Source organism: Larus michahellis, chromosome 3 (assembly GCF_964199755.1).
Source record: "Larus michahellis chromosome 3, bLarMic1.1, whole genome shotgun sequence".
NCBI classification, from domain to species: domain Eukaryota; kingdom Metazoa; phylum Chordata; class Aves; order Charadriiformes; family Laridae; genus Larus; species Larus michahellis.
This window is the reverse complement of record NC_133898.1, coordinates 41940264-41952247: the sequence shown is the minus strand read 5'-3', so window position 1 is coordinate 41952247 and position 11984 is coordinate 41940264.

The following is an 11984-nucleotide window of genomic DNA, read 5'->3' as shown; positions in this document are numbered from 1 at the left end:
TCTGCTGCCACTCCTGACTCTCAGGAGCCATTTCACTTTTCTTTCTTGATAAAAAAAATACTTCTTTTGTATTTGAGCTACATTCAGTCCACTTGAACATCTATTCCATGTTGAATAGATTCCACCCCTACTTCTTTTCTCAAGCTCTTCACTTAAAGGTGAAATAATTATTTGAATGCATTTTAACACTAGCTTTAGAAGACCTATTTCACCTGGATATTTGGTGCTTTTTACTTTGTCCCCTGCTTTCTGATCTGTATGAACTGACTTCTTTGCTGATGTGTCTCTGTAATAATTTTTCATTTGCTATGCTCTTACTCCTACCATCATTCAGAGGTGGCTGTTGACTCAAATAGCTTTGGGAACCTTTCCTTACAATTTTCTCCCTCTGCTTGTTTGGCAAATTCCTGCTAGGTTTTGTAATTTTGATTAAGGGAGACTTCAAGCCTCCTCCACATTCAAACCCCTGAGCACTTCAGTCCAGTTGACTTTACTAACCACTTCCTTTAATTTCTCAAACTTTGCCCTCCTGAAATGACTCTATTTATTTTAAACTTAATCAACTCATGCTCATACAATGCAAGGTAATTTTCTACAATCAGCCCCTCTAGAAGGTCCTTACGCCTTCACAAAACCTAGTCTCAAATAGGTAAGTGCAAATTCTCTTTGCCCTTTTGTGATTGTGACAGAGAGAAAATGAACAGTGTTTAAAGACTCTGGCTTTTATGATCATAATGAAGCAATAGGATCTGTAAATACAGTTTTCTTTCACAATAAGCCTTAAATTTGTACGTGCTTCGTCTGACAAACTTTTGTTTTCCAAGTGTACTGAAATAACATATTCTGAAGGTAAAATCTTGGCATTATGGGAATAAACAGGGAACTGAGTTTAGTAATGTTAGGACTTTGCCCAAGAGTTGTGCAAGTAATATCAAGTGTGGGAGCTCTCAGCCCGCCCTTGGAGAAGCTGGCTGTGTATCACATGCAATATGTCAGGAAAAACAGGCTGATAAAAGGCACCTGGGAGCAGACTCATATTTTTGTACTTTTGCATGTACTCTGTGTATTTTTGCAAAAGTTCCAGGTAACAGTTGGGAGTCCAATGTGGTGAGAAAACGTTGACCTAAAAATGAAATGTATTATCTGGCAGTAACATCATGCCTTTAATTGAAACGTAAAATACAGGCTCAAATTGAAGCATAGGTGTTATAGTCATGGGCACTGGGCCTCAGATGTTATGTTCACATGAGCAGATACAGTTTTTGCTTTCAGCTTAGTCTGTTTCTGATTCATCACTCCTGCAACTAAAGATGGATGAAAATTTTAATAAGAACTCATTTGAATTTTTCTTCTTCATATAAAAAACATAGGCTTCAACTACCCTAATGTGTGGCTTCATGATACTCAATATTCAAGAAGCATTCAGGTGTCTAGGCTGCACTCTGAATGTCATTGCAAATCTTAAAATTTCAGTGCAACTGCTTGCTCTGAAAAATATTTCTACCAGGCATGCGTTACCTTGTTTTGCTCAAGAGCTTCTACCACATACCCAGAAGAAAGAAGTGCTGTAGCATACCATGAGCAACAGGCAAAAAAAATCCCAATGACAGAGAGGCACGAGGCCATCTTCTAAGAAGTCTATGTCCTTGGGGGCTGGTGAGGAGGTGGTAAGGCCGGAGTGCAGGGGGCTACTGTACAAGCTAGCACAGGTAATTTCAAGGTAGCTTAAATATCCTTACAATATGCTTCACTTCAGCCCGGGTGAGTGGGATGTCACAGAAAGGCCCCCAGGAGGTGTCAGACCCCGTCTCTGTGGCAGCACAGAGCAGAGAGCAGGGCAGACTGTCCCACCACAGCCCAACAGCCACATGGCTACCGGTCACCCCCTGGGTAGCCCATCATAGGTGTCTGCACCACGTTAACCACGTGTGTGCACCAAACATTCAAAACTTTAGAGCATTACATACCACTAGAAGTCAATGGATATTATGTTCCCATTTTCCACTAAGATGCTTTTTGCAATGCAAAATTGCTTTTAACAATATTATCCTTAGGAATTTCGGATTCTGTGGACACGTACAAGTCAAATTTAAAAACTGGATTTGAACTCATGGTTTGCTTAGGTTCTTGTGAAATCTTCACCAAAAGAATACCTACAAATAAAGATCACAGAATCACAGAATGGTTTGGGTTGGAAGGGACCTTAAAGATCATCTAGTTCCAACGCCCCTGCCATGGGCAGGGACACCTCCCACCAGACCAGGCTGCTCAAAGCCCCATCCAGCCTGGCCTTGAACACTTCCAGGGATGGGGCAGCCACAACTTCTCTGGGCAACCTGTTCCAGTGTCTCACCACTCTCACAATAAAGACTTTCTTTCTGATATCTAATCTAAATCTACCCTCCTTCAGTTTGAGGCTGTTACCCCGTGTCCTATCATTACACTCCCTGATAAAGAGTCCCTCCCCACCTCTCCTGTAGGCCCCTTTCAGATACTGGAAGGCTCCTATAAGGTCTCCCCGGAGTCTTTTCTTCTCCAGGCTGAACCACCCCAACTCTCTCAGCCTGTCTTCATAGCAGAGGTGCTCCAGCCCTTTTGTGACACACATAGAAAGTCCTAATCAGTTGGCCCAAGGACCAAGTTGTTAATATATGCACCAGTTTTATGTGAAGCGCTCATGCAATGTTTTTATTTCGCCAGTTCCTACAGACAGCTGAGCACAGGGTCTGAGACACCTGAAGAAGCAGACCCACGCTCAGTTCGGCTGGTTTTCCGATCCCTTCGCCCATCCCCTCTATACCACAAAGCAGGCTCTTCTTTGCCACCTGTCTTATATTGGACAATAGAAAATGCACACAAGAACAGGGAAACAAGAGCAGGAGGAGCATATCAGAGTGATCCACATATTGTAATAAAGCATACAGCATTTCTTCTTCTCTAGTATTTACTAGAGAATAGATATCAGGTTTCTGACTGACTGAACCAACTGCAGCAAGCTTTGTAGATGAATGAAGCTTTAAAAGGCCGTTTAAATCCAGGTTTCTCATGATCCCTCCTGGCAAAGAATTAATCAGTTCAACATGTGAGGGGGTGGGTTGGTCAATGTTGAATTGATGTCTGAATCCCGTACAGACAAAACAGTCTGTTTGTTTTTCTTTCAAAGAACAAAACTTTGTTGTTTCCTGAAGGACCACAATTCGTATTTCTTCCCAAAAAGAAAAAAAAAAAAACAACAACCTTACATTTTTGTTCTGAGCATGTATTTCTTTCACTTGGGTGGTAAGCTATTAACATTTTTCTTAATAAATTGTGATCTTTCTGAAACCTGCCCTCAAAAATGTAGAAGCTTAAGCCAGCTATCAATGTTGTCAATAATTATGTTTTACAATTTCATGGTTGTCGTGTAAGAATTCTAGATAAGTCAAACAAGAATGACTAATTGCTATGGCAAAGTGTTATGGACGTTAACAAACAATTTGTCATTGTAATGAATTACACCCTTGTATTACAGCTAATTATTAATGCTTGCTTAACTTTCGGGGGAGAGGGGTGGTAGTTATTTGATTACTGATTATAATTTTCTAATTACTGCTGGCAGCCAAATATTTTTCTTCCATTTCCCAAATAACAGCTATTAGGCTAAAATGTGTCTGGGCAAATCTCCTATATGCTTGCACAGTTCTGCAAATGGAGATCAGCACAGAGTAAAAGCCAGAGCTCGGGCTGGGACACTCTGTTCTTTCCCACCATGCAAACGCACGTTTTTCTGAATGCATTTCTCTGTCTCGCGTCTCTTATCCTGTCTGCAGCATCCACTTGTATGTTACGAGGAGGTTTCTTCTGGGAAGGAAACTCGGGGGAAAGTGTGAATTTCTTTTAACCAGTGGCAATCAAGAAGATGCACAACACGACTGCGCAAATGCTGTTCGCGGCCACTGCCTGTAACCCAGACCACACAGGTACTGGCAACACCGCCGTCAAGGGCTGCTGTTCGGAAAGCAGTACAGAGCTGGACCAAAGACAGAGGTGTATCCTCCACAGGAGAGGAACTGGTATTGGATTATGGAGAATTTTGGAGAGGCGAGCCTTTTACATACTCTTATTTTGCATCAAAAGTGATTTCAGGAGAAACTGCAAATCTCTTGCCTTCTCATATGTTGGTTAATAGGCTAACCTCCTAACAAACCCCCAGGCAAATGCAGCCTGACACTCCTTTTCCTCTTACATTTTATAACTAATATCTTGCCCTGCGTTGAAATCCTCAGCTATTTGTCAGTCTTAACGTACTGTCCAAAAATTTCCAGTGGCTTTTTGTTCACGTGTATGCACCACATTGCTTTGCCATATCAGCTTGCCATCCATACATTTAATTCTTGGTCTCAGGTACCAGCTTCAGTATCTTTTGATAGATCGCTATTTCACCTCTGTCACACAGCCCCTGCTGCCCTGGGAGGCACTGAAGGTCCCCTCATTTATAACAAAGTTTCCTCGGAACAGGGAATGCCAGAGAATCCTGCCCTATGGTGCAACCGTGTGCTACCTGTAAGAAAACTACAATGGAAAAGAAATGGACAAAAGTGGGCAAAACTAAATTCATGCCATAAATATAACCCCCAGTTTTGCAGGTTTTGCTCTGTTGATGTTGCCTGTAATATAAAAGTCCTACATTTACAATGTTACTCTCCACTTAGTAAAGTAACCCTTGTTTTTAAAAACATTTCTGTTTTTAAAAAATATGCTTTTAAAAAACATTTACAAGTATCACCTCTGCCACTTACACCAATGTACCGGTGAAGTTCAGACACTCCTTTTAGTCCTCAGAAGTATCAATTCTTATAAGGCTTTTTGTCTTCTGAGTGTGGGGAAACCCTTTTGTCATTTTATTTAGTACCTGAACAATACATGAAAAGTATCCTTGTAATCCTTCATGCGCTTATTCCTTGGCACACTGGTCCTTCACTTGGGCAGCTGAATGACCTCAAACACAACAGCTGTACCACCAAGAAGTCCAACAAATCAATACAAATCCAAGTCAGCAAGACCAGGACCCTGTTCTGACTTCTTGCATAATTTTTTTACTCCTCCATTTCAAAAAATAATAATTAAAACTACTGTCCACAGACTTCCACATACTTTGTGAAGCTCATTGTAAACTTAAATGATGCTCTGACTTGATGCAGAGAATGGCAAACTGCCGCAGCAGAGGGGCAGGTCCACGGGATGCTCGTTGGCCACCGCTCTGGGTCAGTAACTCTGGCAGAGGAGTAGGGCCAAGGGCGACCTCTTCCACCTCCCTCATGAGGAGCGCTGGAGCCTGTACATCTGAGTGCTTGGTGACCACTTCCCTGCCCGCTTCTGAGATGACAGACGCTAACTGAGGCTTGAAGCTGAATTATTTGCTGAATTTTGGAATGTGTTTTAATTACAACTAAAATCAATGCCAGCTATGTAGATTTCTGAGTTATTAAATTCCTCCAGTAGATGAGCAGACTCCCCTGCTTAACTCCTGGAAACTCTTTTGGTGTTTTTGATGTCTGCATTAAATTACACCAAGGCCGTTTTCCAATCTTGGAGATGTTCAGACGTGAGCGTAAGGACAATTTATTGGGTTGGCAAAACAAAGGTTAATTTAATGGTGGTATTATTAATCAGAGGATTAGCTACCACGTCTAGCTTTACTTTGAGTATCAGAGTCCCAGAAACTAAATCTGTAATAATAATAATAAAAAGAAAACCCAAGAACAATCTGAGCGTTAAAGAAACGCAGCAAACTTTTAACAGGGACAGAAGGAAGGGAAGATAAAAAACGTGAATTAATCTTAGCCAGACAGAAACTTAGAAACTCTAAAATACAGCCTGACGTCTCTTCCCATATACCTTCGGCGGTAGCCAGCTACCAGCAAGTCAGTATGTGGCTGTGAATACATATAAAGAGAGCTGATATCCCAGGGCATCCGAAATAGCTGTCTCCAAACTCAGAAGTAATCCAGAGGATCCAGGAGGGACCCTGGCAGTAACAGATAACAGTGACGGGGAGGAAAAAGGCTGTAATTCATCTATATTTTCACGCATCCCCTACCATTTTTCCCAAGAAGATGATCATCATCCACCAACTACCAACTCTTCAGGCTACTCAGACACACACACTGAAAATCGACTCCAGCAGCTGCAATTAACCTTTGCTCTTCAGCAAGTATTTGCGGAATAAAAGGCAGCTTTTAACGGGCTGATACTGAAATCTGCGTGGCAATTGAAAGCATGTCAGTATTACTGGATGTGTGGGGCTGTAATGGTACCGGGTGGGCTTCCTGAGGTGCCTCCTACATAACCATGCCCAAAAACTGACAACCAGCTTCTTGCTGAAAGTCATCTTCCGATGAGAAATATTATGCAAGTGAAATTAAACTCTCCGGACACACCGTTTGTAACAATTACAAAACTGAAAAAGCATTAGGAAAACATGCAGAAAATGAACATATCGTCTAATTTGCCTCAACGGGGTCTCATCTGAAGCTGAGCGATGGGAGCGTAATGCACCACCCTTCTCGTCCTGGTCCACCTCACACCCTGACACAAGTCCCACGTGAAAGCTTGGGCACCCGGCGTTTCAGTGGATTGCAGGGTTCCGTTAGGATATCTGTCCAGGAAGAGGAGAAGACCCACCAGGGAAAAGGCTAGGAGCTTTTACAGCACTTTGGGCCAAAGGAGAGCCTTCAGTTAGGGCTCAACTCCACCCAAGGGGGAGGGTGAACCTGCCTGAGGCAGGACCCTATCTCAGGATGGGGCTTTTCTTCCACTTCTAATTGAACTCTGAGTTTTGCCCACAGTTTATGTAGCTTGCTACAGCCTGGGCATCTGTGAAGTGTCAGACCACGTTTGGCTGTTGGTCTCCTCATCTGTCAGGAAGGTGTGAAAGGGGATTTTGCAAGAAACATGCAGTGGAATTTCTGTTATTTATGGCTTCTTCCTGTTAAAAGTCATGGGGTTTTGTAAGTATTTAGTGAATTGATTTTTTTTCCTACTCTCTTATCTTTCCACATTTTAATCTTCTCAATGGAAATGCTGAAAGGGAGGGGATGGCCTGTGGGGAAAGTGGGTAAAATCAGAAACACATTCAACATAAAACGGTTTGTGAGAAATCTTAAGGATTATTTTTTTCCTGGGGGAAAATATCTCTTTAAAATCATCCCTAATTTTACAGGGAAAGGGGGCTTGGTTATGTCAGGTTGGCCAAGAATTTTACTTTCATCAAAGCTTATATTGAACAAAGCTGTTTAATGTTTCTCTTTTCCCTGATCTTTTCCCTAAAGGGGACCAGATTGCTACTGCATTTTAACTCTGCCAAGTAGTTTTTCATATAATTTTCACCAAATTTCTTCCTCATTTCCTACAAGTTCAGTTATTGCCATGCTACAGGTTTTTTCTTTATAAGAAAAGCCGCAATATCCCACAAAAGATATTTTTTGTGCCACCTTCACTGTCAAACCGTGTCATGACCAAGATTTCAAAACTTCAAGTAGAGGATAAAAATGAACATATTCAACTTCTGTTAAATAATTACAAATATACATATCATTTTTAATTATCTCCATAGCATATAAGAATGAAGCAGAATTACCTCATCAAGTTAGGTGTTAAACATTTGAGGATGTGCTATTTGTTGGAAATTCAGTAAGCCAAACAAACTGTGTTTTCAAAGAGGAAGATAACTGTTGGCTAATATTACTAGTAATGTGTCAAAGAACCGATTGGCAGGAGTTAATACAGGGATCTTTGTTACCAATGGATGGGTTTTTTTCCTAAAAGAGAACTATTCACCTTTTTAATTCAAAAATCGTGTCAACCTCTTTTCCTTGAAGCACAATGTATTGAAAATCTCCATTACAACCCAGCAAATGATGGTGGCTGCATGTATACTGTGAAGGATGGCACGTGGGCTGTGAATTTTGCAATGTTCATGTCCCCCTGAATATTGTCAAGTTACAGATCAAGCCTCTCTTCAACGTCCGCCTCCCCTTCTCAGCATAACAGGAGAACCCTCTTCATCCTACATGGGCAAGTTCCTAAATCCCTACTGCTCTCTGCTGGACTGCAGCCCCACTAGCTGTGATCTGGAGAAAACAATGCTATTTGGGCAGAGCGAGGGTGGCAGGATGTGGCCCTCAGAACTGCAACTACCCCGAAGGAGGAGAAATATTCAGGAAAAGTCTCCTCTTCTGAGGTTTTCACCTTGATGTTCTTCACCAAGTTTGCCCTGCTGCCTCTCACTCTTAACATGAAAAGGAAAGGGAAGAGCCACTCATGTGATGGTCTGGATGAAATCAGTTAAAAAACTGAACAGGAAAAGGAAAATATGTGAGAAAAGAAGACTTTACACTAAGGACAGTGTAAAGACAGCTGGTCATATGACCTAAAGCCTCTGCATAGTTGGTATATCATTTAGGAAATTACATCTTTTCTCCACAGCCAAGAGAAAATGTCAGCCTTTGGTCTTATCTAAGCACCTTACTTTGGGGTATTTGTAATTTTTCCCCATCCTCCTGAGTTCCTCTGAGGAAAAGAAATTGTTGTAGCAATTGATGCTCAGCATAAATGACCTCCAGGCTTTGATGAATGTGCCTCAAGAGCACACGCACACACTTCTTTAAATTTCATTGTTGTCTATAGCATAAACAGCAGGAGGTCTTTCACAGAAAGAGGTCTTCTTTTCCTGAATGTCTAAAAGCGAATACGCATTTAGGATTTATTTTCATTACAGTAACATGAAGAGGGCCCGGCTGAGATCGCAACAGGGCTTTTTTCCAGGTGCTCTTGACACAAAAAGTAAGTCCTTGCCTCCGGAAGTTTACAAACTAACTATGGGAGACAAAGCATGAATTATTGCCCCTTTTCTTGCAGAGGTGGCATTAAGACACCAAGAAATAAAATAATGACTCCAGAAATCACAAGCGAAGTCCATAATCTAAATTTGCCATGCTTTATTGCTTGGGTAGAGTGACATAAGTTTTCCTTGTCTCCTGTTCTGGTCTATTGGGTTTGTTCCGATGCTGTGACACACAGGGCCCCATTGATAGTGTATAGAGCAGGCACAGAAGGCAGGAGCACACCACACTCATGGATACTCCAGGTCACCCCACAACCACCCTGCCCCAAAATCTCCTCCTCAAGGTGAGGCTGTTTGCTTTGGAAAGCAGTGCAAGAGGCCCCTTGAAATGATCCATTTCTGCAAAGAGGAAGTTTTCTTCCTTGCTCCCAACTCCTAGAGATTTCCTTGTCCTCCAAAATTTGAGGTTTTAGGCCTTATGGGAACCTTTTATTACCACTATTAGCTTTACTTTGGATGATCTCATCATTCATGTAAAATTCAATTCCTACATGAGGAATATATACTAATGGAGCGGTCAAATAAACTCAAGGGGATTAACCCTCTCTGGTCTCCTTTGGGAAACTGAAAGCATATTTTTTTTTATTCTTGGCCTGTTTTCCAGACCAATAACTTTCTGCATTTATTGGGTCTTCTGAGAATTTTCTTCCAGCTTTGAGAAAGTTAGCCAAATCTTCCCTTCCCCCACAGATATCCTGTCTTTCGCTTCAGTCACCTGCACAGTACCTTTTTGTAAACTATTATCGATTGCCAATGAAGTCCTCAACACTTTTTAAAGCGCTATTAAAATTTTATCTTGTAGAGTGCTTATTTGTTGGGAAGAGAAAGGACACTTGTGTCCCGTCATGCATCTTGCTCTTGGGAGACAGCAAAGGTGAATTACCTCTGACTCTACCCAGCACAGCCAAAAGGCATCAGCAAGAGTAAATATTTCCACAAAAGGTCTTATCCATGCACACAGAAACAGGTTTGCCAACACCTTTCCTTTTTCCCCCCTTCTTAAATACAGGTATTATCTTGACTAATACCCAGCTTTATGATACTTATTCATTTTGATAGTTTTCCTGAAGAAATATACAGTTGGACTACCAAGTTCACGTGCATGTTCTGCTAATATCCTGGCTGTAGGACCCTCTTGCAGTTTCACTTCTGCCTTCAGTATCCATTGCCAGATGTATTCCTGCTATCCGTCTTGTCTTTACCTTTATATGCAGCCTCATTTTCTTCTACCGAAAGGGAGTTATGGTATTTATTTCAGTTTTGAGTAATACCTGAATATTCTGAATCTGTATCCACTCCACCTTCTTTTTCACTGTTTTCTTAAAAAATATGCAGCTGAAGAACTTCATGCTTTTTTTTTTAGTGTTCTTTCTGAGTTATGAGTCAGCTTGACTTAGCAATTCTCACCTCAGCACTACGATTTTTCACTTATAACGCACAGCTCTCTTCACCCATCACAAAATTTTTCTATTTCTTAGAGGCTCTCTGTCTGCTTGCCTAGGCTCAATATCGTTATGGTAGTTATTTATCTGTTTACATCCAGTGCTTCTTTTTGAAAATCCTTCCATGTCACTCCTGATACAAACCCTTAATGATAAAAACAGCTTTGTGAGCCTTCTCTGCATTCAAGCCTTATATTCTCCAGACCAGTCTGACAAAAATGATCTACCTTATTTTATCAAAGTCAAGCTTTTCAATTTATTAGTCTTAGTTGTCTTATTTGTGTTTCTCTAGCAACTTAACTTAAATGGGATTAGTTCACGTTCACTTGGTTCACGGTTATTTTCTATAATGTAATTCCTTCTACAACATCACTCACTGCTTACCTAAATCATGTCTAATGAAATATTGCCTCTTGTTTTCTCAGTGATTATTTAGGGAAAAGCTGTTGGTTATTACACCTTTGAACATCCGAGCCACTGTTAGTAGCATTTTTTTCTCCATTCTATTAACTTGCATGTTAAAGTCACCCAAAATTACATTGTCCATGCTCAGATTTGACTTTGGGGTCTACAACTAACTTACAGTAGTACCCTCCCAGTAGAACTTTACTTACAAGCCATCTCAAAATGGACAGTGACCCAAACAGCTTATTTTTTAGCCACTATCATCTCCTTTTTCCAATCAACACACAGCGAAGTGTCTATATGATATTAATGTCAAGTTTCCTGTTGCAAAGTAGTTGCAACTAGGGAATTTTTATAAAAATGATATGGCGGTTTGTGGAGTTCGTTTCTTTGCTGAGAGGCGGACAATGATATATTTGATTTTTCTCCTCAGCCAGATTAAAAACAGATAAAAAGAGTTCTGCTCATCCCCTCAAAAATATACATTTGGGTGGAAGCCAAGAAAAGAAAGTATGATCTGCATAGATGAATCAGTCTTAATAATTTATTAGTCTAAGAAAAGAGGGCTTATAGCTGAAACCTTTGTGCATTTTTAACATTTGGTGCTAAGGCTCCGTATAAGATAACTATAAACTATCATAAGATTGCCAACGTAATTAATAAATGTGGAAGAATATATATACATATGCGTGTGTGTAAATTCAATATATACCTGTGGTAATCCAAAGAAACTTCACACTTTGGGAAAAAAGTATTTTCCAAATAGAATTGAAACACTTTATTTTTCAGATACTATTTTGCAGTAAGTCTTCCTTCATAAATTTTGTGTTCCGATAGAAACTGTGTTCAGGGGAAAACAGTAGAACATTTACATTTGCATTTATGTTAAAAATGTGGCCGTCACTGATCAGGAAGGGAATGCATAAATCTTGATTTTAATTACCAAAGTAAAACCAAGCAACCCTTATTTCAGTTGTAACTGTGCTACTTTGAAAGCTGCAGCTGACTGATATCTTACTACTCTCTTCTATCAGAAGCTGAACATTTCCACAATAACACACAATTGAGCTTACTTTCCTTGAAAGTCATAAGCAGTGCAAGTGTATAATCTAGGTCTCAGTATAATAGTTGTGCTGTTTATTATAACCCCCAGAGAGCTCTGTTCAATTCCATCTCTCAGGTGCCTTTCTTTGAATCCCTGAAAAGAAAAATAAATATGACTTTCTGTGTTCCAAAGGCACTTACGTTACATC